Source organism: Lithobates pipiens, unplaced genomic scaffold (assembly GCF_037356315.1).
Source record: "Lithobates pipiens isolate NorthernLeopardFrog02 unplaced genomic scaffold, aLitPip1_a1.2 Scaffold_30, whole genome shotgun sequence".
NCBI classification, from domain to species: domain Eukaryota; kingdom Metazoa; phylum Chordata; class Amphibia; order Anura; family Ranidae; genus Lithobates; species Lithobates pipiens.
Window position 1 is genome coordinate 41,368,227 of NW_027507791.1, and position 16,065 is coordinate 41,384,291.

General features: G+C 47.5%; 1 protein-coding gene across 2 annotated transcripts in view; it reads left to right on the plus strand.

The window, feature by feature from the left end:
* Nucleotides 1–16,065, plus strand: part of LOC143942699 (NACHT, LRR and PYD domains-containing protein 3-like) — a 73,530-nt gene that overhangs the window by 899 nt on the left and 56,566 nt on the right. The gene's annotated exons all lie outside the window — the stretch shown is intronic.

Genomic DNA, 16,065 nt, shown 5'->3' on the forward strand with positions numbered 1-16,065 from the left:
TAAAACGGAGCCGGTAATCGGCTAGTATTCCTCCTCGCGCTGACAGCGCGAGGAGAAAAAAAAAAAGCCGATCGCCGGCGGCCGTGTTCGGGACATCAGTCCCGATCACGGCCAGCAATTTAAGCAGACACCTGCCCCCTGCCAGTGCCCACCTGCCACCCGCAGTGCCATCCTGAAATAAAGTAAGTGCCCCCCTGTCAGTGCCACCCAGCAGTGCCCATAGTGCCCACAGTGCCACCCAGCAGTGCCCACAGTGCCACCCAGCAGTGCCCACAGTGCCACCCACAGTGCCACCCAAAATCTGCCTCAAAGGTGCTGCACCCCAGTGCCGCCCATCAGTGCCCAGCAGTGCCGCCCATCAGTGCCCAGCAGTGCCGCCCATCAGTGCCCAGCAGTGCCACCTATCAGAGCCACCTATCAGTGCCACCTATCAGTGCCCATCAGTCCCATCTATCTGTGGTACCTATCAGTGCCCATCCGTGCCACCCATCCGTGCCACTTATCCGTGCCACCCATCCGTGCCATCTTATCTGTGCCCATCTTTGCCCATCAGTGCCGCCTTATCTGTGCCCATCGGTGCCGCCTTATCTGTGCCTATTAGTGCCGCCTTAACTATGCCTATCAGTGCCCACCAGTGCAGCCCATCAGTGCCCACCAATGCAGCCCATCAGTGCCCACCAATGCAGCCTATCAGTGCCGCCTAATCAGCGCACTTCAATGAAGGAGAAAAATGACCCGTTTGCAAAATTTTATAACAAACTATTAAAACATGATTTTTTTTTTTTTTTTTTTGCATCTTTTTTTGTTTGTTTAGCAAAAAATAAAACTCCGAGCTGTAACTAAATACCACCAAAAGAAAGCTCTATTTGTGGGAAAAAAATGATAAAAATTTCATTTGGGTACAGTGTTGTATGACCGCGTAATTGTCACTCAAAGTGCATCAGCGCTGAAAGCTGAAAATTGGTCTGGGACTGAGGGGGGTTTAAGTGCCCAGTAAGCAAGTGGTTAAAGGGATGAGGGGGCAACTCTAGACTAAAAACTGTGTCTAAAAAGACTCCTATACAGATTTATAGGTGACAAAAACATATTTTTTTTACTTATTATTGTTATTGGTATTATTGTTACTTATTATTATTATTAGTATTATTGTTACTTAATATTATTATTATTATTATTAGTATTATAGTTACTTATTATTATTATTATTATTATTAGTATTATGCCGCGTACACACGAGCGGACTGTATAGCGTACTTAGTCCGCCGAAACACATCTCAGCGGGCAGTCCGCTCGTGTGTGGGCTTCAGCGGACTTTTTCAGCGTGCAGTCCGGCGTACTAAGAATTTCGTTTTTTTCGAAATTCTGTCCGTCGTACTCGCATTTCGGCGGACAATCCGCCGTACTTTTGAAATGAGCGGACTTTTCCCACCCGGAGAAAAGTCCGCTCATTTCGAGCGGGTCTCCAGGTAGGCGGGGCCCGCGAAGGAGACGTCGCTGGCCCCGCCGCCTGGTATGGACTTAAAGGGGAACCCCAACGCCGAAAAAAATCGGCGTGGGGGTCCCCCCCCAAGTCCACAGCAGACCCTTGTGCGAGCACGCTACCCGGCCGGCCAGGAAAGGGGGCGAGCATGCGCCCCCCCTCCTAAGCCGTACCAGGCCGCGTGCCCTCAACATGGGGGGGTGTCTTGGGGAAGGGGGGGGCCGAGCTTCCCCCCCACCCCAAAGCACCTCATCATGTTAATGAGGACAAGGGCCTCTTCCCGACAACCCTGGCCATTGGTTGTCGGGGTCTGCGGGCGGGGGGCTTATCGGAATACCGGCCCCCCACCCTATGTGAATGAGTATGGGGTACAATGTACCCCTACCCATTCACCTGTAAAATAAAAGTACAAAAAAAACACAACACACGAGATAAAATACTTTATTGCACAGCTCCGGGGGTCTTCCGTCTTCGGGGGTCTTCACGCCGGACTCCTCCGCTATCTTCTTGTAGCTCTTTTGCTAGCGGAGGAGTCCGGCTTTCTTCCTCGCCGCCGGCCTCTTCTCCCGACTTCGGGGGTCTTGTCCCCCTCTTCGGTTCTTCTGCCGGGCCACCGCGCCTTCTTATAGCTCTTTTACAGGCGGTGGCCCGGTCTTCTGTCATGCAGCTTGGTGCGACTCAGGAGGGGGGGCGCTCGCTCGCCCCCCTTTCCTGGTCGGCCGGGTAGCGTGCTCGGACAAGGGTCTGCTGTGGACTTGGGGGGGACCCCCACGCCGATTTTTTCGGCGTTAGGGTTCCCCTTTAAGTCCATACCAGGCGGATAGTACGGCGGACTTAGTACGCCGTATTAGTCCGCTGAAAAAGTGCCGTGTGTGGGCAAGTAGCCTGTTCGGAAAGTCCGACGGACAGTCTGGCGGAAAGTACGCCAGACTAAGTACGTCATACAGTTCGACCGTGTGTACGCGGCATTATTGTTACTTATTATTATTATTATTAGTATTAGTATTATTGTTACTTATTATTAGTAGTAGTATTATTGTTACTTATTATTGTTATTAGTATTATTGTTACTTATTGTTATTGGTTAACAAACTCTGCCAAATTCTAACCGAATGATAAAGATAAAACCAGGGGCCCCCGGGCAATAGGAGCTTATGGGGGCCCCCGGGCAATAGAGGATTATGGGGCTCCCAGGCACTAGATTATGGGTCCACACAGTATACACACACGCACACATACAGTATACACACACACAGACACACAATATACACACACAGAATACACATACACAAAAAAGTTAATGGAGAGGCGGGACAGCTCTAATCTTGGGATTTTAAAAAAAAACACAGATTTTTTACATACTGGCCCTGGTTTTATTGAGGCTGGCAAACCTGATGGGGCCCCTTAGTGGAATGGGGCCCTCAGGCAGTGCCCGAGTGCCCGAATGGTCAGCCCGCCCCTGGATAAAACTGTAGCGTTACAAGCACAATCTATATACATAAAATGCATTACGATGTAACAAACTCCATCTAGGCGTTAAAAGTAACTGGTTCTTGGCGTGGCCTGGCCGCTGAGAGAGATGGCCGCTTGAACGATCGGCTCCGCTCCTCCACGCCACATTACAGCGACAATAACCGTCTCCCGCCGCCCGAACGGACCGCTGCCCAAACCGACACACACCGGAAAGTCTCCGGATTATGTCCAAAAAGAAGGGCAAGCTCAAAGGACCCCGCAGACTCCTCGATTTCTATATGAGGCCCTCACAGCAGGACTCTCAAAATGGCGCCGACCGGGACCCGGGAAACCTGAGGCTCCCTCATGGCAGCCCTGCGGAAGCTCCTCCATCGTTCCAGGCCCTGGAAGAAGGGATGGATCAGACCACAGAGCACTCCATCTCCCCTGGGGATAGAGGTAAGAGGCTAGCAGAGTTTCCTTCACTCTCCCCTGATAAACAGCCTCCCACTAAGAAGCAGCATGGCGCTGGGACCTGTAGTACCACAGGCCCTGACAACCCAGCTACACAGTCCCTTGCTGAGTATCCCACCTCAGACAATCCAGCTTCTGAACACTCACTTAAAGCAATGCTGCTGTCCCTACAAACTGAGCTGCACAGAGACTTAAAAATTTCTCTCAACCATATGCAGGAAAAAGTCACCTCACTAGAGCAGCACACTGACCGCATAGAACAACATCTGTCAGAAGCCACTAAAGCTCACAATAGTATGGTGAATGTGCAGGATGAGCAAGCTGCCATGGTCACCCAGCTCCATCTTAAAATCGCGGACCTCGAGGACCGCTCGAGGAGGAACAATATTAAGGTGCGGGGGGTATCTGAATCGCTTGCAGCCTCAGAAATCGTGCCTTATTTACATCAAATGTTCCGCAAACTAGTGCCTACCCTGACGACACAAGACATGCTTATAGACAGAGCTCACAGGATCCACAAACCGCAGCACCTCCCAGACTCTGTACCCAGAGACATCCTAGCCAGGGTGCATTTTTTCCATGTCAAGGAGGAAATCATGCGAGCAGCTAGGGCCCTGCGCTCGCTCCCAGACCCCTTCCATGGAGTGTCTCTATTTAATGACATTTCGGCGACTACTTCCCAAGCCCGCAGGGCCTTCTCCTCAGTCACATCTGTTCTCAACGAACAAAAAATTCCCTACAAATGGGGATACCCTGTTAAACTCATTGTCTCTCATCGCAATCAACAAGTTGCTATGCTATCGCCTAAGGAGGGCCTCAAGCAGCTTCTTAACTGGGATCTGATAACTCAGGCACCCCCCCGCACTCCACCTGTAAGGTCCTCATCAAAGATTGCTAATCTCTGGGAGCCCCACGCTCTGGCCTGAATACAAATCGCTTGCCTATAACATGCAGCACTCTGTTACTTGTTACATGTTCTTACTCTTTATAGATGGTTCTTTACTTATAATCAGTTTTACAGTTTTTGTCATGGTGTGGAGGAGTGGAAGCAGATGTTTTGTCCCTTCCACGCTCCACAATTGTTGATGTGCTAAGCACATTTATTGGTTTCTATTTTTTGCATATTTTGCAGTTTCACCTGATTCTCCTATATAAGATACGTCATTTTGTTACTGCTTTGCTTTCATAGCTTCAACTCTGCTGGCTCAGTTCGGGCCTGTTTTGCCCGCTCTGATCCAGCTTACTGCCTATTAACTACTGTATATTGCAATAACTTGTGCAACGCCTATTTCCCCCCCCCCTCCTCACCCGTCCCTCCCCCTCCTATTTCCTCTCTCCCCTCTCTTACTCTTTACTCCCCCTCTCCTCTTGCTCCTCGAGACTGTCCCCTCCTGGTACTGTGCAGACCATCGCTATCTAACCTTACCACCCCTCTGAAATGCCACTCACGATTGTATCCCTTAATGCTAAGGGCCTCAATAGCCCTTTTAAAAGATCTCTCCTATGGCGTGAAGCTCTAAATCAGAATGCAGATATATTATGCGTACAGGAGACCCACTTCTCAGAATCTAATTACCCCAAGTGCACTCACAGATTATTCCTCCACTATTTCCACGCCCGCGCTGAAACTAAAACGAGAGGGGTGATGATTGCAGTTCGCTCCTCGTGGTTTTGCCCTGAGGCACGTAGAAGTTGACCCTGGGGGCAGATTCATCATTCTGTCGGCTACATTCAACGACCAACCACTGGTCATTGTTAACATCTATGCACCTAATACGCACCAGAAATCCTTCCTTAAAACACTTATTCTCAAGCTTCAACCTTACCCAAAGGATGAAATTGTTCTCTGTGGAGATTTCAATGAAATCTTAGACCACCAAGTAGACTCTTCTAACCCAAACCGTAAATCATCCTCCGCACTGTCGTCCTTAGTTTCCAGAGAGGACCTTCATGACCCATGGCGATGTCTGCATGGTACGGAGAGGGACTACTCCTTCTATTCACATACGCAAAGATCTTATTCTCGGATCGATATGTTCCTGGTCTCTAAGATCCTACTACAAAAAATTAACAAAGCAACTATTGGTCTTATCACCTGGTCGGACCATGCACCAATCTCTATTTCCATCTCCCTGACGCCCCCTACCACTAGACACAGAATTTGGCGTCTGAACGCGGCATTACTCAACGTAAAAGAGATCAAGGAACAGATCGGGTCCGAAATAACCTCTTACTTTACTTCTAATGAAGGCTCTGTCTCCAATTCAGCTACTCTTTGGAACGCGCACAAGGCGGTCATTCGGGGTATTTTCCTCAAGCTGGGAGCCCAGGAAAAGAAAAAAAGGTCACTTGCGATCAATGCCCTACTGCAACGCATCCAGACTCTTGAAAAATTAAACAAACAACAACCTACCACGATAAATGCAGGCAACCTTAGCTCTCTGAGGAATGAACTAAGTTCGCTCCTTCAAAGAAGTCATGACTTCTATCTCAGACGGCTTCGTTTAACCTGGTACTCTCAGGGCAACAGAGCGGGGAAACACTTAGCCCAACAGTACAAGAAAAAAGCAGTTCAGAATAAAATCCCATTCCTACTAAATCAGCAGGGCCACAAATTGTCCAATCCCAAAGACATTGCGAATGAATTCGGAACCTTCTACTCCAAACTGTACAACCTCTCTCAATCTACTTCTGAACCGCAGCCCTCCGCACAATTGATCCAGACATTCCTTACCCCCCTACAACTCCCATCGATAACCCCCTCCCAACTTGAAGACCTAGCCAAACCGTTCTCTCAACTGGAAATTCTTAAAGCGATCAACGAGCTTCCCTTGCATAAAGCCCCTGGCCCAGATGGGTTCATTAATGAATACTACAAAACCTATAGGGACCAAATCTCACCCCACCTTTGTAACACTTTTAATAACTTCCTATCCACCGGACATATCCCATCAGAATCCCTTGAAGCAACTATAACCACCATTCACAAACCCGGTAAACCCTCCCATGATCCAGCAAGCTATCGCCCCATCTCGCTCCTGAACACGGACACGAAACTATATGCCAAACTACTAGCCTCCCGTCTAGCATCACTTATCCCCAACCTGATACACCCTGACCAGGTGGGCTTTATTCCCCTACGACAAGCCTCAGATGGCACCCGCAGGTTCATAGACATGATACATTGGGCGGAGCGCCGCCGAGTGCCTTCTCTGCTGATTTCTCTTGATGCAGAGAAGGCATTCGATCGGGTTAGCTGGCTCTACCTAGACCTTGTACTACAAATATTTGGCATCAATGGCTCCTTCAAACAAGCCATCCTAGGCCTATACTCTTCCCCAAGTGCAAGAGTTTTAACATCGGGACTATTGTCTTCCCCATTCCCCATCACAAATGGGACCCGTCAGGGCTGCCCCCTCTCCCCACTCATCTTCGCGCTGGTCATTGAACCGCTAGCGCAAGCAATCAGAACACATCCAAGCATAGCCGGTCTACAAATAGGTCCCATTGCACACAAAATTGGGCTATACGCCGACGACATCATCATTTGGCTCACTGATCCCCTGTGCTCTCTGCCCCCACTATGTGATCTTTTACAGCAATTTAGCCTTATCTCCCTATACAAACTAAACCATTCTAAATCTGCCATGCTAGGGATATCTTTACCCCCGCAGCTCAAACTCAATATCTCCTCAATATCCCCGTTTTCCTGGGCTCCCAACTCCTCTCTGACCTATTTGGGCATTCAGCTGACCTCTTCCGCCTCTCTCTTACTGCGTACTAACTTAACTGGGCTCACCCAGAAACTACAAGATCTTACTACTTCGCTCTTACAGGTGCAGACCTCATGGACAGGCAAAATAGCTCTTGCTAAAATGTTCCTATTACCACATATTCTTTATATGTTCAGAACTTTGCCGATACCAATGCTTCAATCTGACATAGCTGGCCTACAACGACTGATTAACAAATTCATATGGTCAGGTCGCAAACCACGGGTTAAAGCCTCCTCGCTCTACACACCGACGAAGACTGCGGGCATGGGAGTGCCCAACCTTAAACTGTACTATAAAGCAACATTGCTCGACCAATCCAGGAGACTCTGGAATATGTCTTCATTACTACCTTGGACTCTCATTGAAGCAACGGACCTTATACAAGTGCCTTCACACCTCCTAGCTGCTGTGTGGTTGGGCTATAACCCCAATAAATCCTCTCTACCCACTTTGAACGCAACTTTGACCAATTGGAAATCCCTGCTACAAAAAGCAGGGGGAATTCACCCTCATGCTCTTCACCAGCTACCCTTTGCAGCGATCTCCTTCCTCTCCCCAGATTTACCTCTACAAAGATGGATAAAGCATGGCATTCGGACTATAGGAGACCTATTTCAGGCCTCCCAACTCCTCTCCTTTCAACAACTCACTAGCAGATTCTCTCTCCCTCCCAAAGACTTCTACATCTACCTGAGAGTACGTCACATTCTCACCTCCATACCAACGTCCACCTGCACCTCCACCAAGTCCATTATACAGCTTCTTTCCTCACCCGCCACAAAAATCCGAGGCATCTCCTGCTTTTATACCCTCCTGGTCCAACAATCTCAACCCGCCAACCCTCCGGCTATTTCCCACTGGGAGGACAAATTGAACTTTCATCTTCCATCAACAGATTGGTATCGAGCAATCCACCTAACAACCAGATATTCAAGGAATATATCCCACCGAGAAACTGTCCTTAAAATCCTCTACAATTGGTATCATACGCCTGTAAAACTCGCCCGCATTTTCCCTACCCACTCCAGCAAATGTTGGAGAAATTGCAATGCAGATGGACATTTACTTCATATTTGGTGGGGATGTCCCTTCATAAAAATTTTTTTGGACGGACATCACCAACTTCATTAATGGATTAACTGGCTTGTCGCGTGTCATCACCCCGCAGATGGCCTTATTTGGTCTTGACATATTGTCTTGGCCTCCATCCTTCCGACCTATTGTTACACAAATTCTCATAGCAGCTCGGCTAGCTATAACCCGCCAATGGAAGCAACCCGTTGTTCCCACTATCAGCAATGTCATTATTATTTTAAATGAACACCTGCTGATGGAACACCTTTTTGCTAAATCGCAAATGTCCCTGAGTAAATTCCATACCTACTGGAAGCCCTGGCTCTCTGACCCTAGAGCTAAAACCTGCACCTGATTAAATTGTAATCTTCCCCCCCCCCCCCCCCGGTGCTAATCTCCATACTGAAATACCCTTACTGAATTATACTCTCCTAGAATAACCTAAACCCACTGTGATGTGATTGACACGCTGACAGACAACAATGTTTACTAACTATGTACTAACTCTACTTCTCTGCTACCACCCACCTTTCTTGCTTCCCTCTACCTCTTCTCGCTTCCTCCTCCCCCTCCCTCCCCTCTTCAGCTCCCTTTCTACATAGGGAACTGGATTGGGGACCTGGAATGTACCTTTCATTATAAGCACTTCTATGAATATTATGCTCCTTGCCACTGCGGTATATTGACGTTGTAGCTTGCCTGGATATGTCTGTAATCCCTTTTGTATGTATTCCCCTGTTTTATTTCTTTTTCTTTCATGCCCTATTCTGTACTTCACTTCTTATTTTCAATAAAGCTTTTTGAAAACTGAAAAAAAAAAAAACAAAAAAAAAAAAGTAACTGGTTCTTCACCTCCTCAAAAAGAAAAAAAAGTGTTTATGTATAACAAACAGTCTAAACATAATATTTAACCACTTGCCGACCGCCGCACGCCGATGTACGTCGGCAGAATGGCACGGGCAGGCATAAGGACATACATGTACCTCCTTTGCCTCCCGCGGGTCGGGGGCCCGATCGGGCCCCCGCCCGGTGCCTGCGGCGGTCGGTTTTCGTTCGGGAGCGATCCCAGACGAGGGGACGGCCATTCATTCATGGCCACCCCCTCGCGATCGCTCCCGACGAATGGAAATCCCCGGTGACATCACTTCCTCTCCTGTAATGTAAACACAGGAGAGGAAGTGATGTATTCTCTCCTCCGTGTCGGTATTTTTCGTTCCGACACGGAGGAGAGCGGATCGGTGAGTTGCACCAACACACCCCACACACAGTAGAACATGCCAGGCACACTCACACCCCCCCTTTACCCCCCGATCACCCCCCCAATTACCCCTGCCCCCCAGTCACAGTGACACCAATGTCATTTTTTTTTTTTTTTTTTGCATTGGTGTCATTTGTGACTGTAATAACTGTTAGGGCAGTTAGGGTTAGCCCCCTTTAGTTCTAATGTACCCCCCTAACCCCCCCAATAAAGGTTTAACCCCGTGATCACCCCCCGTCGCCAGTGTCACTAAGGCTGGGTTCACATTGCAGCGGTTTATGAGAACGAATGTGATTCGCACCGCACTGCAGTGCAAATCACATCCGATCTCTGTGCGATTCGAGTTCAGCCATTCGCCGCACCCGCCACACCCGCCGCACCCGCCGCAAATTCGCACGGGACCCTTTTTTTGGCCCGCAGCAGAATCGGATCGCATGGGTGTTCACACCATGCGATCCGAGTTTGCAGATCGCACTGCGATATGCGAACTGATCTGGGGGTGTCAGTAACATTTCACTGACACTCCCAGCAGTTCGCATAGGGCAGTGTGAACTGCCGCCGGGAGGCATGCGATGCGGGAACCCGCCGCGCATTCGTGGCGTTCCCGCATCGCTCCAGTGTGAACCCAGCCTAATAAGCAATCGTTTTTCTGATCGCTGTATTAGTGTCACAGGTGACGCTAGTTAGGCAGGTAGGTATTTAGGTTCGCCGCAGCTTTTTATAGCGCCAGGGACCCCCATATACTACCGCATAAAGCCCCTTGATTGCCCCCTAGTTAACCCTTTCACCAGTGATCACCATATAACTGTTACAGGTGACGCTGGTTGGTTAGTTATTTTTTTATAGTTTCAGGGCACCCGCCATTTATTACCTAGTGTCACTAGTGTACCCCTAAATTTAGGGGTGTCTACTTTCTAAAATGGGGTCATTTGGGGGGGGGGGGGGTTTGTGCCATCTTGGCATTTTATGGCCTTCAAAACTGTAACGCCCTTAGAAAGCCTGAAGGCGGTGCTTGGTTTTCGGGGCCCCGTACGCGGCTAGGCTCCCAAAAAGTCCCACATATGTGGTATCCCCGTACTCAGGAGAAGCAGCAGAATTTATTTTGGGGTGTCATTTCACATATTCCCATGGCATGCATGAGCAATATATCATTTAGTGACAACTTTGTGAAAAAAAAAAAAAAAAAAGTTTGTAATTTTCCCGCAACTTGTGGCAAAATATAAAATATTCCATGGACTCAACATGCCTCTCAGCAAATAGCTTGGGGTGTCTACTTTCTAAAATGGGGTCATTTGTGGGGGTTTTGTGCCATCTTGGCATTTTATGGCCTTCAAAACTGTAATAGGTAGTGAGGCGTGAAATCAAAAATTTACGCCTTTAGAAAGCCTGAAGGCGGTGCTTGGTTTTCGGGGCCCCGTACGCGGCTAGGCTCCCAAAAAGTCCCACATATGTGGTATCCCCGTACTCAGGAGAAGCAGCAGAATTTATTTTGGGGTGTCATTTCACATACGCCCATAGCATGTGTGAGCAATATATCATTTAGTGACAACTTTGTGTAAAAAAAAAAAAAAAAATTTTTTTTTGTCATTATTCAATCGCTTGAGGCAAAAAAATAAAATATTCAATGGGCTCAACATGCCTCTTATCAATTTCCTTAGGGGGTCTACTTTCCAAAATGGGGTCATTTGGGGGGGTTTTGTACTGCCCTGCCATTTTAGCACCTCAAGAAATGAGATAGGCAGTCGTAAACTAAAAGCTGCGTAAATTCCAGAAAACGTACCTTAGTTTGTAGATGTGACAACTTTTGCGCAAACCAATAAATATACAATTATTGACTTTTTTTTTACCAAAGACATGTGGCTGAATACATTTTGGCCTAAATGTATGACTAAAATTGAGTTTATTGGATTTTTCTAATAACAAAAAGTAGAAAATATCATTTTTTTTCAAAATTTGCGGTCTTTTTACGTTTATATCGCAAAAAATAAAAATCGCAGAGGCAATCAAATACCATCAAAAGAAAGCTCTATTTGTGGGAAGAAAAGGACGCAAATTTTGTTTGGGTACAACATTGCATGACCGCGCAATTACCAGTTAAAGCAGCGCAGTGCCAAAGTGTAAAAAGACCTCTGGTCATTTACCAGCAAAATGGTCCGGTCTGAAAGTGGTTAAGCGTGAAAAATTTCTGTCCTGCCCAATTGTTCCTAAATATATAAATCACACTTACACCAAATATATACCATGTCTGTGAGAAAAAAACTATACCACATGTAAATATTAAACACAAGGAAGAAAAAAAAACAAATAAATATGTGTTATATATTCTAGTGTGTGTGTGTATATATATATATATATATATATATATATATATATATATATATATATATATATATATATATATATATATATATATATATATATATATTTATATAATATATGTGTGTGTGTGTATATGTATGTGGCGGGCTCAGCACGTGGACCATGCGAACACGTCTGAGCTCATCCCTATTTGTGACGCCTGCCTTTACACGCACATGAACTTTAATGGCCTCCTAGTCTTAGTCCATAGGGTTCAATATTGTGTTGGCTCCACCCTTTGCAGCTATAACAGCTTTAACTCTTCTGGGAAGGCCGTCCACAAGGTTTAGGAGATGTGTCTATGGGAATGTCTGACCGTTCTTCCAGAAGAGCATTTGTGAGGTCAGGCACTGATGTTGGACGAGAAAGGCCTGGCTCGCAGTCTCCACTCTAATTCATCCCAGAGGTGTTCTAGCGGGTGGAGGTCAGGACTCTGTGCAGGCCAGTCAAGTTCCTCCACCCCAAACTCGCTCACCCATGTCTTTATGGACCTTGCTTTGTGCACTGGTGCGCAGTCATGTTGGAACAGCAGCGGCTCTTTCAGGGCGCTTTACGGGCGTTATTTTTTGCACTGTAGTGCCTGCAAAGCGCCCCAGTGTGAAAGGGGACTTAAGGCAGGTGTCCCAATACTTTTGGGCAATATAGTGTATATAATACAAAAATAGTGTTTAGTGCTGCTGCCCCATCAAATAAACAGACATTAGGTGGAGCTGCAAATCCTCATGCCTCCAATATATATATATATATATATATATATATATATATATATATATATATATATATATATATATATATATATATATATATATATATATATATATATATATATATATATATGTATAAATACATATATAATTGAATTAAACTTTACCCAATTAACAACCTTTTATAAAACAATAAGAAGTAAAAGCAAATAGAAGTCCCAAAAAATCTTCCAGAACCGTGCATATTCTGAATCGCCCATAGTGTGCTCATATATTCAAATGATTTCCTTCTTCCTGCAGTGCTTATGAAAACCACTTCCTGAATGAGAATCCAATGACTCGCCAAAACTCGATGTCTCACATCTATGATGATCGGCACGCCGAGCCGAAATGTCTAATGACACCTCCACACATCTCGGGGGGATCTCTGGCTCCAGAAGGAAAGATCTTGTTAAGCATTCGCCACCCGTGAAAAAGAAACACCTTCCCTGTTAATTAAAACCATAAAATACTCACAGAACATATTAACCACTTGCCAACCGTGCTATAGCCGAATGACGGCTACAGAGCGGCTTCTCGAAAAGGGACATATGCACACTGATTATGAGTGCAGTCCAAACAGTGCCCATCAGAGCTGCCAGTAAGTGCCTATCAGTATCACCTAGCAGTGCAGCCTCTTTAGTGCCCACCAGTGCCACTTCTTTAGAGCCCATCAGTGCCGCCTCTTTAGTGCCCATCAGTGCTGCCCCTTTAGTGCTCATCAATGCAGCCCATCAGTGGCTCCTCCTTAGTGCCCATCAGTGGCTCCTCCTTAGTGCCCATCAGTGGCTCCTCCTTAGTGCCCATCAGTGGCTCCTCCTTAGTTCCCATCAGTGCAGCTCATCAGTGCCTTCTTTTTAGTGCCCATCAGTGCCTCCTCTTTAGTGCCCATCAGTGCAGCCCATCAGTGCTGCCTCTTTAGTGCCTATCAGTGCTGCCTCTTTAGTGCCCATCAGTGCTGCCTCTTTAGTGCCCATCATTGCAGCCCATCAGTGCTGCCTCTTTAGTGCCCATCAGTGCTGCCTCTTTAGTGCCCATCATTGCAGCCCATCAGTGCCTCCTCTTTAGTGCCCATCATTGCAGCCCATCAGTGTTGCCTCTTTAGTGCCCATCAGTGCAGCCCATCAGTGCTGCCTCTTTAGTGCCCATCATTGCAGCCCATCAGTGCTGCATCTTTAGTGCCCATCAGTGCTGCCTCTTTAGTGCCCATCAGTGCAGCCCATCAGTGCAGCCCATCAGTGCTTCCTCTTTAGTGCCCATCAGTGCTGCCTCTTTAGTGCCCATTAGTGCCCATCAGTGCTGCCTCTTTAGTGCCCATCAGTGCAGCCCATCAGTGCCTCCTCTTTAGTGCCCATCATTGCAGCCCATCAGTGTTGCCTCTTTAGTGCCCATCAGTGCAGCCCATCAGTGCTGCCTCTTTAGTGCCCATCAGTGCTGCCTCTTTAGTGCCCATCAGTGCTGCCTCTTTAGTGCCCATCATTGCAGCCCATCAGTGCTGCCTCTTTAGTGCCCATCAGTGCTGCCTCTTTAGTGCCCATCAGTGCAGCCCATCAGTGCTGCCTCTTTAGTGCCCATCAGTGCTGCCCCTTTAGTGCCCATCAGTGCCCATCAGTGCTGCCTCTTTAGTGCCCATCAGTGCTGCCTCTTTAGTGCCCATCAGTGCCGTCTCTTTAGTGCCCATCAGTGCTGCCTCTTTAGTGCCATCAGTGCTGCCTCTTTAGTGCCCATCAGGGAGAAAAATTGCCTGTTTCCAAAATGTTATAAGAAACAATGAAAGTTATTTATTTTCTTTTTTTCTAAATTTTTGGTCTATTCATTTATTTTGCAATAAAAAAAAACAGTGGCGATTAAATTCCACCAAAAGAAAGCTCTATTTGTGTGAAAATAAATGATACAAATTATCATATGGGTACAGTGTTGCATGACCACGCAATTGTCATTCAAAGTGTGAGAGTGCTGAAAACTGGCCTGGGCAGGAAGGGGGGTGAAAGTGCCCGATGGGCAACCATTAAAAGAAGCTGCCAGTGGGCCTGCATTTCTTGCATGAGCCCAATCTCCAGTTTCTCACCCCCTCGCGGTACAACTCGCTACCTTCCGTGCCTCCTCTGGATCGGCGTGCCTTCCACACTTGCAGTCCTACCTGTGGTTATACTCTGACGTGTTTCGTCCATGTGGACTTCCTCATTATAGAGTGTGAGAAAGAGGAACGTAGAAAGATTGGGATGACATTAAAGTTCATGTGCGTGTAAAGGCAGGCATCCCAATTAACAATATAGTGTGTGTGTGTGTGTATGTGTGTGTGTGTATATATATATATATATATATATATATATATATATATATATATATATATATATATATATATATATATATATACTTAAGGAGCCCCATTGGGGGGCTTTAGTGAAATATTAGATATCTAAACAGCCCCCTGATGTCTCTCTTTTGAAACAGAAAAAAGGACTGAGGGCATAGATTCCTTGGTCTCTTTCTCTCCAGCCTCAGCTGCACTGGACAGTGAATGAATGGGAAGCACTCAGATGCTTCCTGTTCATTCTCAATCTGAAGCATAATAAACACAGTTTACTATGCTTCACTGATGGATGAACACAGTTCACTCAGAAATAGAAGGGCCTGACATATTGCTGACCCCTTCCTAGCTCTCCATCCTGAAATAATGAATATGGGAGACACAGTCCAGTCTGAATAATGTGTCACATAATCACATAATTTAAAACCAGGACTATCCAGATCAGTGGCGGCTGGTGTTTTTGTTTTTTTGGGGGGGGGGGGTGGCAAACAACTGAACCGCTAGCATCCGAGGAGCATCTTCGGGGATTGGGAATCCGAGGAGCATTGGCAGGGATTGAGCATCTGAGGAGCATCAGCGGGGATTGGGTATCCGAGGAGCATCGGCGAGGATTGGGCATCTGAGGAGCATCGGCGGAGATTGGGTATCTGAGGAGCATCGGCGGAGATTGGGCATCCGAGGAGCATCGGCGGGGATTGGTCATCCGAGGAGCATCGGCGGGGATTGGGCATCCGAGGAGCATCGGCTGGGATTGGGCATCCGAGGTGCATCGGCGGAGATAGGTCATCCGAGGAGCATCGGCGGGGATTGGTCATCCGAGGAGCATCGGCGGGGATTGGGCATCCGAGGAGCATCGGCGGGGATAGGTCATCCGAGGAGCATCGGCGGGGATTGGGCATCCGAGGAGCATCGGCGGGGACTGGGCATCCGAGGAGCATCGGCGGGGATAGGTCATCCGAGGAGCATCGGCTGGGATTGGGCATCCGAGGCGCATCAGCTGGGATTGGGCATCCGAGGAGCATCGGCGGGGATTGGGCATCCAAGGAGCATCGGCGTATATTGGGCATCCGAGGAGCATCGGCGGGGATTGGGCATCCGAGGAGCATCGGCGGCGGAGATTGGGCATCCAAGGAGCTTCG